Source organism: Acartia tonsa, chromosome 8 (genome assembly GCF_053477335.1).
Source record: "Acartia tonsa isolate MP-2025a chromosome 8, ASM5347733v1, whole genome shotgun sequence".
Taxonomy (NCBI): domain Eukaryota; kingdom Metazoa; phylum Arthropoda; class Copepoda; order Calanoida; family Acartiidae; genus Acartia; species Acartia tonsa.
The window spans coordinates 53,369,829-53,378,603 of NC_137267.1; the positions used below are offsets into that span (position 1 = coordinate 53,369,829).

General features: G+C 32.0%; 1 long non-coding RNA gene across 1 annotated transcript; it reads left to right on the top strand.

Moving 5' to 3' along the window:
* The first annotated feature begins 4,889 nt into the window (after window positions 1-4,889).
* On the top strand, window positions 4,890-7,612 carry LOC145327318 (uncharacterized). The gene is made up of 3 exons (XR_013882148.1): window positions 4,890-5,000; window positions 5,978-6,058; window positions 7,477-7,612. It is a non-coding gene; the product is annotated as an uncharacterized LOC145327318 (long non-coding RNA).
* The last annotated feature ends 1,163 nt before the right edge of the window (window positions 7,613-8,775 follow it).

Sequence of the window (8,775 nt, forward strand, 5' to 3'; positions counted from 1 at the left end):
TACTCCTATTCAAGTTAGATGGTTGAAATTCAGGTATTGAATACTTTGATATTTTGCATAATTTTATCAAGTTTTATTGAGATTTACTTATTGGGGTTCTACTTCAAACTTAGGAGTCCCAAATGTCGGAGTGGACAAACGTAAGAATGGGACAAACATCAGAGTGGACAAACATCAAGGTGGACAAACGTTGGAGTGGAAAACATTGGAGTGGACATTGCTTAAATAAAACCTAGGAGTGTCTACTATTTTAATAATATTACAATTTTGAAATTTTTTATACCCTTGTCTACAAAATAATGACTATGGCTGCAGCGCTCAGCCCCCTAGCCTATATCCTAACCTAACCTAACTAAGAAAAGTAACAGGACGAAGGTAGGGGGGGCTGTGTTTGTATAAAAAAAATTCAAAATTGAAAAAAAAGTTTGTGACTCCTGTGTTTGTCCACTCCGATGTTTGTCCCAAAAATCCTGCGTTTGTCCACTCCAACGTTTGTCCCACTCCTGCGTTTGTTCCACTCTGATGTTTGGGACTCAAGCATTTGTCCCTCCAATGTTTTTCCACTCCTACATTTGGCATGGAACTGATTATTGGTTGGGGTGCTAGTTTGATTCTTAGATTTGTAAGTTTTAAGGATTTTCTTTACTCCTATTAAAAAAAATTTAAAAGGCTGGTTTTATACCCCCCATAATATATTACGGGGGGTGATTACCCCCATCCCTAAAAAAATTACCCTTTTACAAGCACCTCCCCCTGGATACTCCTGCACTCCCCCTTGTAGTGACTAGGCCAACTTTATGGTCTCTGGTTTCAGGAAGCCCATTCAATTATGAGAAGTTCACATTATAAGAGCACTCTTATAGCATCCTCTCTATTAGCATTACATGTGTAATGCATTATAGACAGACAGATAGATATTGTGAGGGATCCTACACTTTATAACACCTTGTTTTGCATGGTAAAAATTGTTCCAATAGTTCTTGATATTGATATTTTATTTAAAAATTACAATAACTTGAATATAATGATGTTTAAAAAATGCTGAAATTATAGTTATATTTAGACTAGAAAAATGATTAACATACCTATAGAAGCATTAAATAATTCTCTTTTTAATTATAAAAATATTTTTTAGAAACAAGAACGAGAACAATGCATAGCAGTGTAAAATATAAATTGATATTTTTTTCAAAATTCCAAAACTATCCAGGGTCCTATAAGAAGTACCATAAAACACAGAACTCAATAGGTACTGTAATGGTCGAAATCTTAATCTGAAGACAAAAAAGATTACTACTTTATATAATAGGATAATGAAATGCAGCTGTTTTAAAAGTTGCCAGCTTAATAATACAGACTGATTCAATAATAGTGTTAATATGTTATGATGTCTAACTTTAAAATGGTGTAATTATAGTTATATTTAGCCTAGAAAAATGATAAACATACCTATAGAAGCGTTAAATAATTCTCTTTTTTATAATAAAATTTTTTTTTAGAAACAAGAACAAAAACAATGCATAGCAGTGTAAAATATTAATTGATATTTTTTTTCCAAAATTCAATTCCCTCTGGTGATGTTATAAATAAAATAACAAAAGTCAAATTTAGATGGATGTTTTATGAATATATAAAGCTTCTTTACAGCCAAAAAAATTGGGGAAAAAAATATCATTTATGGAGCAACAACAAAAGTGGGTTTATCACAAAACCTTGATTTTTTAGTCAGCTGTTCCATAAAAAACCAAGTCATTACCTGTATATTATAAAGCAATGCCAGGCGATTAAAATGAGGTATTAAGCACTTTCTAACTCCAAAAATTGATTCTTCTAGAGCAAAAATTAGTTTAGCATTTTTGGTGACTCAAATTTGAAATTTGATTTGTAGCGAGAGAAAAATATTAAAAAAACATACTTTTTTCTATCTAAGAGGCAAATTAATGGTATCAATATATTCGCAAATGTCTTATATACAGTTTAATACACTTTTAAGTCCATTATTTTTGGGCTTTGAGTGAACGTCGAATAAGGTTGATTTTATCTCTTATTCGAGATTTTGAGTTTAGACTCACTGCTTAATGTTAAATATTAAATGCGTTGTTATTCTATATTTGTTAATCATCTGATGTCTTAACTTCTTATTGGTTGAGCTTCGCTTTTATGGATGTTGTCATCCTTGTTTTTGTGGTTTACATAACAATACAAGGCTAAGTAGGATTTTAAAATAGTTTTGGAACATTCAAAAATAAATATTAAAGCCAATTACTTATCTGTATATTATCATTTGGATGTTGCACCAGATTTTTATGTAAAATGATGCTCGCTCTACAGCAGCAAGACATTTTATAGTATTCATTCGAATCCGGTGGATAGTAACCGGTTCTCATCCATACGAAAAAACTATGTCTAGCATCGTATTATATCCAGCTTTCTACGAATATAAAAATGTACAACTATAAGATCAAAACCAATTTTTTTAGCCCGTGCCTTCGGTACCTCGGGACTAAAAAACTGGTTTTAATTTTATAGTTGTACATTCTATATCCGCGGAAAGCTGTTTATAATACGATGCGAGAAATAACTATTATAGTATTTAAATAAACAAATAAACAGAGAAACATTGTTAGTGAAAAAGATGGATATTGGCTTCTAATTGAATCTGATTAAGACAGTTCATTCATAAATATAAGTTGCTACGCTACTAGGCATGATTGTATGGTTGGTTGCTACAGTTCAACGCGATAGCCACACAAATAATTTACAAAAATATATCAGGGGGGATAATTACCCCCGTCAAGCTAATGTTACCCAATTGGGTAAAAATGTTTGGGATGGGAAGATGTACATAAAAATTTACCCAAAATTAATATTAACCCCCACCCCCCCTTAAAAAAAGATTGGAACCCCACCCCTTGAGATTTTTTCAATTCCCCCCTCCCCACCCCCAAAAAAAAAGATTTGACGCCCTTGTCTATAAGATAATATCATGCGATAAAAAATAAGAATATTTAAAGAAGCCTTTAAACATGCAATACTCAATAGTAAAACTTGTATGGGGCAACATAAATATTGCTAGTAATCGCAATATTTGTTAAATTGAAGCTATTCACTTTGAAATATAATGAAAACAGTTACAATTTAGTTAAAAGAATTCAGGGATGACAGACAAGTAATCATTGCCAAAATTTAAGTACCAATAAAATTCGACGGAGGGGTAGAACTAAAATTTGGGATAAATAATAAATCCTAGCGAACATTTGACCGTAAATAAATATTCATCTTTTCTATTTAATTTTACAACCCTTTCTCCCTTTCTTAAGACCGTATTAACCCCGTTCATATAAATATGTGTTTGACAAATATAGTCACCACATGTGTTAAAATTTTGACCGTAACATGTTATATATTTGAAATTCAATTAGCGATATGATTGAGTAGAAAGTTTTTTTTGTCTATAGTTTAAGATTTCGAAAACTACTGAACCGATTGAGTTCCCCATTTAATGGAAGCTTCTTATAGGTCCCTGGGTGGTTTTATGCTTAATTTTTTTATATAGGTTAGATTTAGGCTATTTTTCTACTTTCATTACTATTTCGAATAAATAGTCTATAGATCCTAGAAGTGCAGCCACTAGTAATTATAATTTTCTAGTGATTGTTAATATTTTATTAAAAGCAGTTTTTTTTGTTATAAGAATGCAATCGGAAGGCGTTGAGAGAGTTCGGAATTAACAAAAGTAATCTTTGTAAAAATAAATTTTAAAACATAATCCTCAAAAATTGGAATATCTCAGATAAGCAAAAGTTTTCTATATTAATGGTCGGTCCGTGCATTCATTATTTCTATTCAAAACCATGAATGATGATTCAGGTAACAATAAAGTACAAATTAGGAAACAGCTCAAATTTATCTTTATTTAGCGAGTTAGCTGGTGCAACATCCATGTAATAATATATCGATTTATTAAGTGTAGATTAAGATTATTAATTATTATATAAAATCCCACTTGATTATGCTAAATAGAAAATAAGTTTATTGTAATTATTTAATATCAATTGAAATATAAATTAGAGCTTTACTTCTATGGATTTTGTCATCTTTGTTAAAGGGACTGTGAACGAGAATTTTTCTCATCTTAATATCAAATCTTAACATTATCTCATTCATAATATCTCACAGATAGAGCAAAATGCGCTTTTGTTTGCTTAAAAAACGGCTTTTTCCGCCGATTTTTATAAGGTACGGGGAAAGGAAGAAATTTTCCGTATTATATAAAATGTGCATTAAATTGCTTTTTTCTCTCATTATAGCTAAAATTAAACTTTTTCGCATAGTTCTTGACTTTTCCTAACCGTTAAGCTATCTGTAGATGTAAATTATTCATTAAAATATGAACCAGGCACAGAGAAATTGATGAAATAAGTCATGTTCTTTTTGGAAATTCAAATCAGCCATTAAAATTACATAACAAAATTGACACCACAAATTTACTGTGACACATATATTAACTCTTTTCCAGGTTCGGAATAGGTTAGTCTAGTATTTCCACTCTTCCCTTTTTTCATTACTTCCCCTCCATTATTTTGAAGCAGAAAATATAAACAGCTGATTGGAAAATTACATAAATTTAAATAAACATCTTACATCACGTTAGTTTATGAAAGATTTTCAATGTAGGCAAAACTAGTAATATAGTAGAACGTTCAACGTACATAGTTATTATATTTATTGCGCCGTGATTTTTACGTCTATGCCATTCCCGAGGTTTTAATTGGCACAAATTTAGGCATTCAAATTTACTTAATATCTTGTGGGGTAAAATTGTATGCATATCCAACTGGTTTTTATCCAGATGAATTTCAGTTGGACGTGGTTTGTATATTGTTAGTACACTAATGCTACCAGCGCCAACATAATACATATTACATAATTTTCAGACAAAATGCAGAAATTACTCGGATATGTTGACTATTTCAGCTTCTTCGCTAGTTAAGCTTTAAGTAAGGAATAGTTTTTTCTTTCATCGTATTATAAACCGCTTTCCGCGGATATAGAATGTACAATTATAAGATCAAAACCAGTTTTTTTTGCCCCGAGGTGCCGAAGGCACCGACTAAAAAAATTGTTTTAATCTTATGGTTGTACATTTTTATATTCGTAGAAAGCTGGATATAATTGATGCTAGACATAGTTTTCCCGTATGGATGAGAACCGGTTCCTATCCGCCGGATTCGAATAAATATGAGAAATAATATTATTTTGTTAAGTGCTCTAGGGATGGCGGCCGCGGGGGAGGGGGGGGGGGGGGTAAAGCAACCATCTTGTAATCAATGTGTAAATGGCACTTAGAATTCGAATTTCGTTACTTTTTCAACTTTTTGTTCAATTTAGAGAAAATTACCTTCCAAGGATTACTCATGCAGAATTTCAGATAGAAATTCGAATTCTATGTGCCATTTATACATTGATTACGAGATGGCTGCATAACCCCCCCCCCCCTTAAATAACACTAAAAGATAGGGCATTTGACGAGTTCTTAATACTTATTTTTTTAATCATGGAAAGAAAATGAAGTTTCGGGTTTCGTCGTATATTCATAGTAGCCGTCCTCTTATTTCTAGCCCCAGCGGGGCATATTTTCTAACCCTGTGGGACAATCATTATCACATATTTAACCTAACCTAAAATAACCTTTCAAAAGCTATTGTGAAAATACGATGAAACTTCGTTTTCTTTCCTTTCTTTTGAGGGGGGAAGAGATTACCTCCTTTCCTATCCCCTATTTCAGCAACTTTAATGGTGAGGGCGTTCTCCTCCCTCCCCCCACCCTTACTTCACGTGATTGATTAATTTAAGAAATACTTTTGTTTTAAAAAAAAACTCTAAGGGCTGGGGAGGCAGGGGGGATAGGGACTCATTAGGGAGTAAGTAAAGAAATTCATCCTTTAACCATCAATTAAATTGTCTAAATATTTAGAACTGTGAATAGAAGGTGCCAGTCAAGAATTATGATTGTTTCCCCGAAATTTGCTTCATGGCAGCTTCGTAACTCTTACAGGTAATTTTGTTTTAAAAGAGAGAATTAAATAGGGATGATCTTCGAGTAACACATTTTATTGGCTGGTAAGAAAATTGAAAATTAGTTAGTTAGTATGCTGTTTAAAGTGACATTATCTAACTATAAGTTTGGCTCAAAATGTTTTTTATCTCACTCAAAATAGAGATTTTAATCAGTTCTGTTGTTAGTAAAAGGAAGATCGAAAAAATTGTTGTCTGTGTGTTCAGCAAAGAATCTTGCTAACCAATGAACCAATATGGTTCTTCTTTATAGTGGAGCTTTTGTATCAAAGTTCCATTGAAGGTAAATAACTATTTTGAGAGAGGGCACTTCTACCCTTACAAGAGAAACATAATAAACGACCTCACCCAACCTAAATATTTTTATGAAAAAAAGTATGGCTTCGAAACCAAATAATCTCCACTAGATTAGAAATTATGTATAGCATCGTATTATTATAGACAATTTTCCACAAATATTACAATAAAAATCATAAGATTAATTTTAGTATTATTAACTCAACAAAACTAACTAAGTTTTTATTTTAATATCGACGGAAAACTATATATAATACGATGCAGTAAATAAATATTCTTTTTAAAATTTTGGACTTCTCCTTTCCTTCCTCAAATGCACTTAGAGGCCTCTAGATGAAAAAAATATTCAAATCAATAATTTTTTTTTGTTTAAATGCTGATTTCTTGGGACTTCCCCTTATTCTAATCAAATAATTGTTTTTGCATTTTATTTTTTACTAGCGGCTTTGCCCCCAGCCTCTAGGGGCTTTGCCCCAAGAGGTATAATTACATCTTTTATTACCTGGAGAGCCCCCACTCCACCACTATTTTAAATAATTAAAAGAAAAAATTGGTGTGGGGATTTTTTGTTTTGGGGGGTTAGGGGTGTCCCACCCCCTAAGAAAATAGCCTAAAACCACCCCAGGACCAGTAGGTATATTCCCTGAAGAGTAGAATCCGATCGATTAAGTAGTTATCGAGATCTTAAGGGACAGACAGACAGACGGACGGACAGACATCATTCTACTTTGTATTATAGATATTGAGTTCTAAACTTTTATTAGACTTTTACACGACCATGGCTCAACAAGCAGTGCATCCGCCCGTCGTAGGGGTGTGGTTACTCGAGAACTCTTAGAGCTAGAGTGAGGTAATTCTGGATTTAAACTTCTCTAGGGCCAAAGTTACTTTCAAGAATATCGGTATCCGCTGCTCCCGCTGAAAACCGCCGAAAACGGCGATTTTTGGCGGGAGTGGCGTTCACCGATATTCTTAAAAGTAACGTTGTCCCTACAGAAGCTTTAATCCGAAATTAGCTCACTCAAGCTATAAGGGTTCTCGAGTAAAATATAAACTACAGATACAAAAATGTTCTTTATTAATTTTTATTTTATTTTTCAGGTGTTAAAGAAATTCGTCGAGAATGCAAGAAAACCTGAATATCAAATAAACAAAGATTTCTTGATTTGTTTGTATTTTTAAAAATGTGAATGTATTAACTAGTTCTAGTTAAATTTTAAATATAAACATTCTCAAAGGATAGACTTTTTTTAATAGCGAAGCTTTTCTATAATTAGGGTCGGTCCGCACGTCCCTCCCGAACGGATAACTTTTTTGTTAATTTAGACATGTTAGAATTCCTATCGATTTCAAACTTTGCATTGTGATTCCTGTAGTAGTTAGGTACGATTTTGAAAGCGTAGCAACTCTATAATGTATTAATGATTATCAGAATGTCTGTAGGTCTATTTTAAACATGTTGATTTTTTTACTTATTTAATAACAATTTTTTATCTGTTTTAATTATCCGATTGATCTGATTTTTTTTGTATAGTGATTCCTGGTATAACAAAGTACAATATTATAAGCTAAGCAACTCTATAATCAAGTCGTAAAAATGTAAGTATGTCCACAAACATTATCCTGTATCAAGCAGTTATTCAACAAATTTACTTACAATTTTACATTTCTATTCTGAATATCCAGTTCTGACACTATACAGGTGTTAATTTCCATTTGTCCTACCGTTTCAGTGCTTCGCTTTTATGGATGTTGTCATCCTTGTTTTCATAATATTTACTATTACAAGGGTTAGCTTTTTAGTAGCAATGCTACTATAAACTATAATAAAAAAAATATGTCAGAGGAAAACTAAAAATGGAGATTAAAATTTGGCTAGAATTGTTTTTCTCGGCTTCTATTAAATATCAGGGACAGATAGAAATGTGTTTTGGTTAGTTGTTAAGAGCGAAGCTTTTTTATTTTTAGGGTCAGTTCGCCCGTCCGTCTGTAATGGTTAGCTTGTTAATTTAAACAGGTTATAATTGTCCTATCGATTTCAAACTTTGCATGATGATTCTTAAAACAGTCAGATAAAACTTTGAAAGCACATCAACTCTAATCGTTGCCAGAAAAAAACGTAGGTCCATTTGAAACGTGCTGATTTTTTACTTTTTTGGTAACAAATTTTTCAAACTTAAAATTATATAATTTTAAAATACTGATTTATATTACAACAAAGTACAATGATAAAAGCGAATCATAACAATTACTTACATTTTAGTTAGACTTATGCATGAATATTATGCTTATTCAGTTCTGACACTGTTATTGTGTTATTGATGGTCTGTTCTACATTTCAGAGCTTCACCTTATCTCTATAAATAAGTCCTAAAAATGTAAGTATGTCCTTTACTTAAG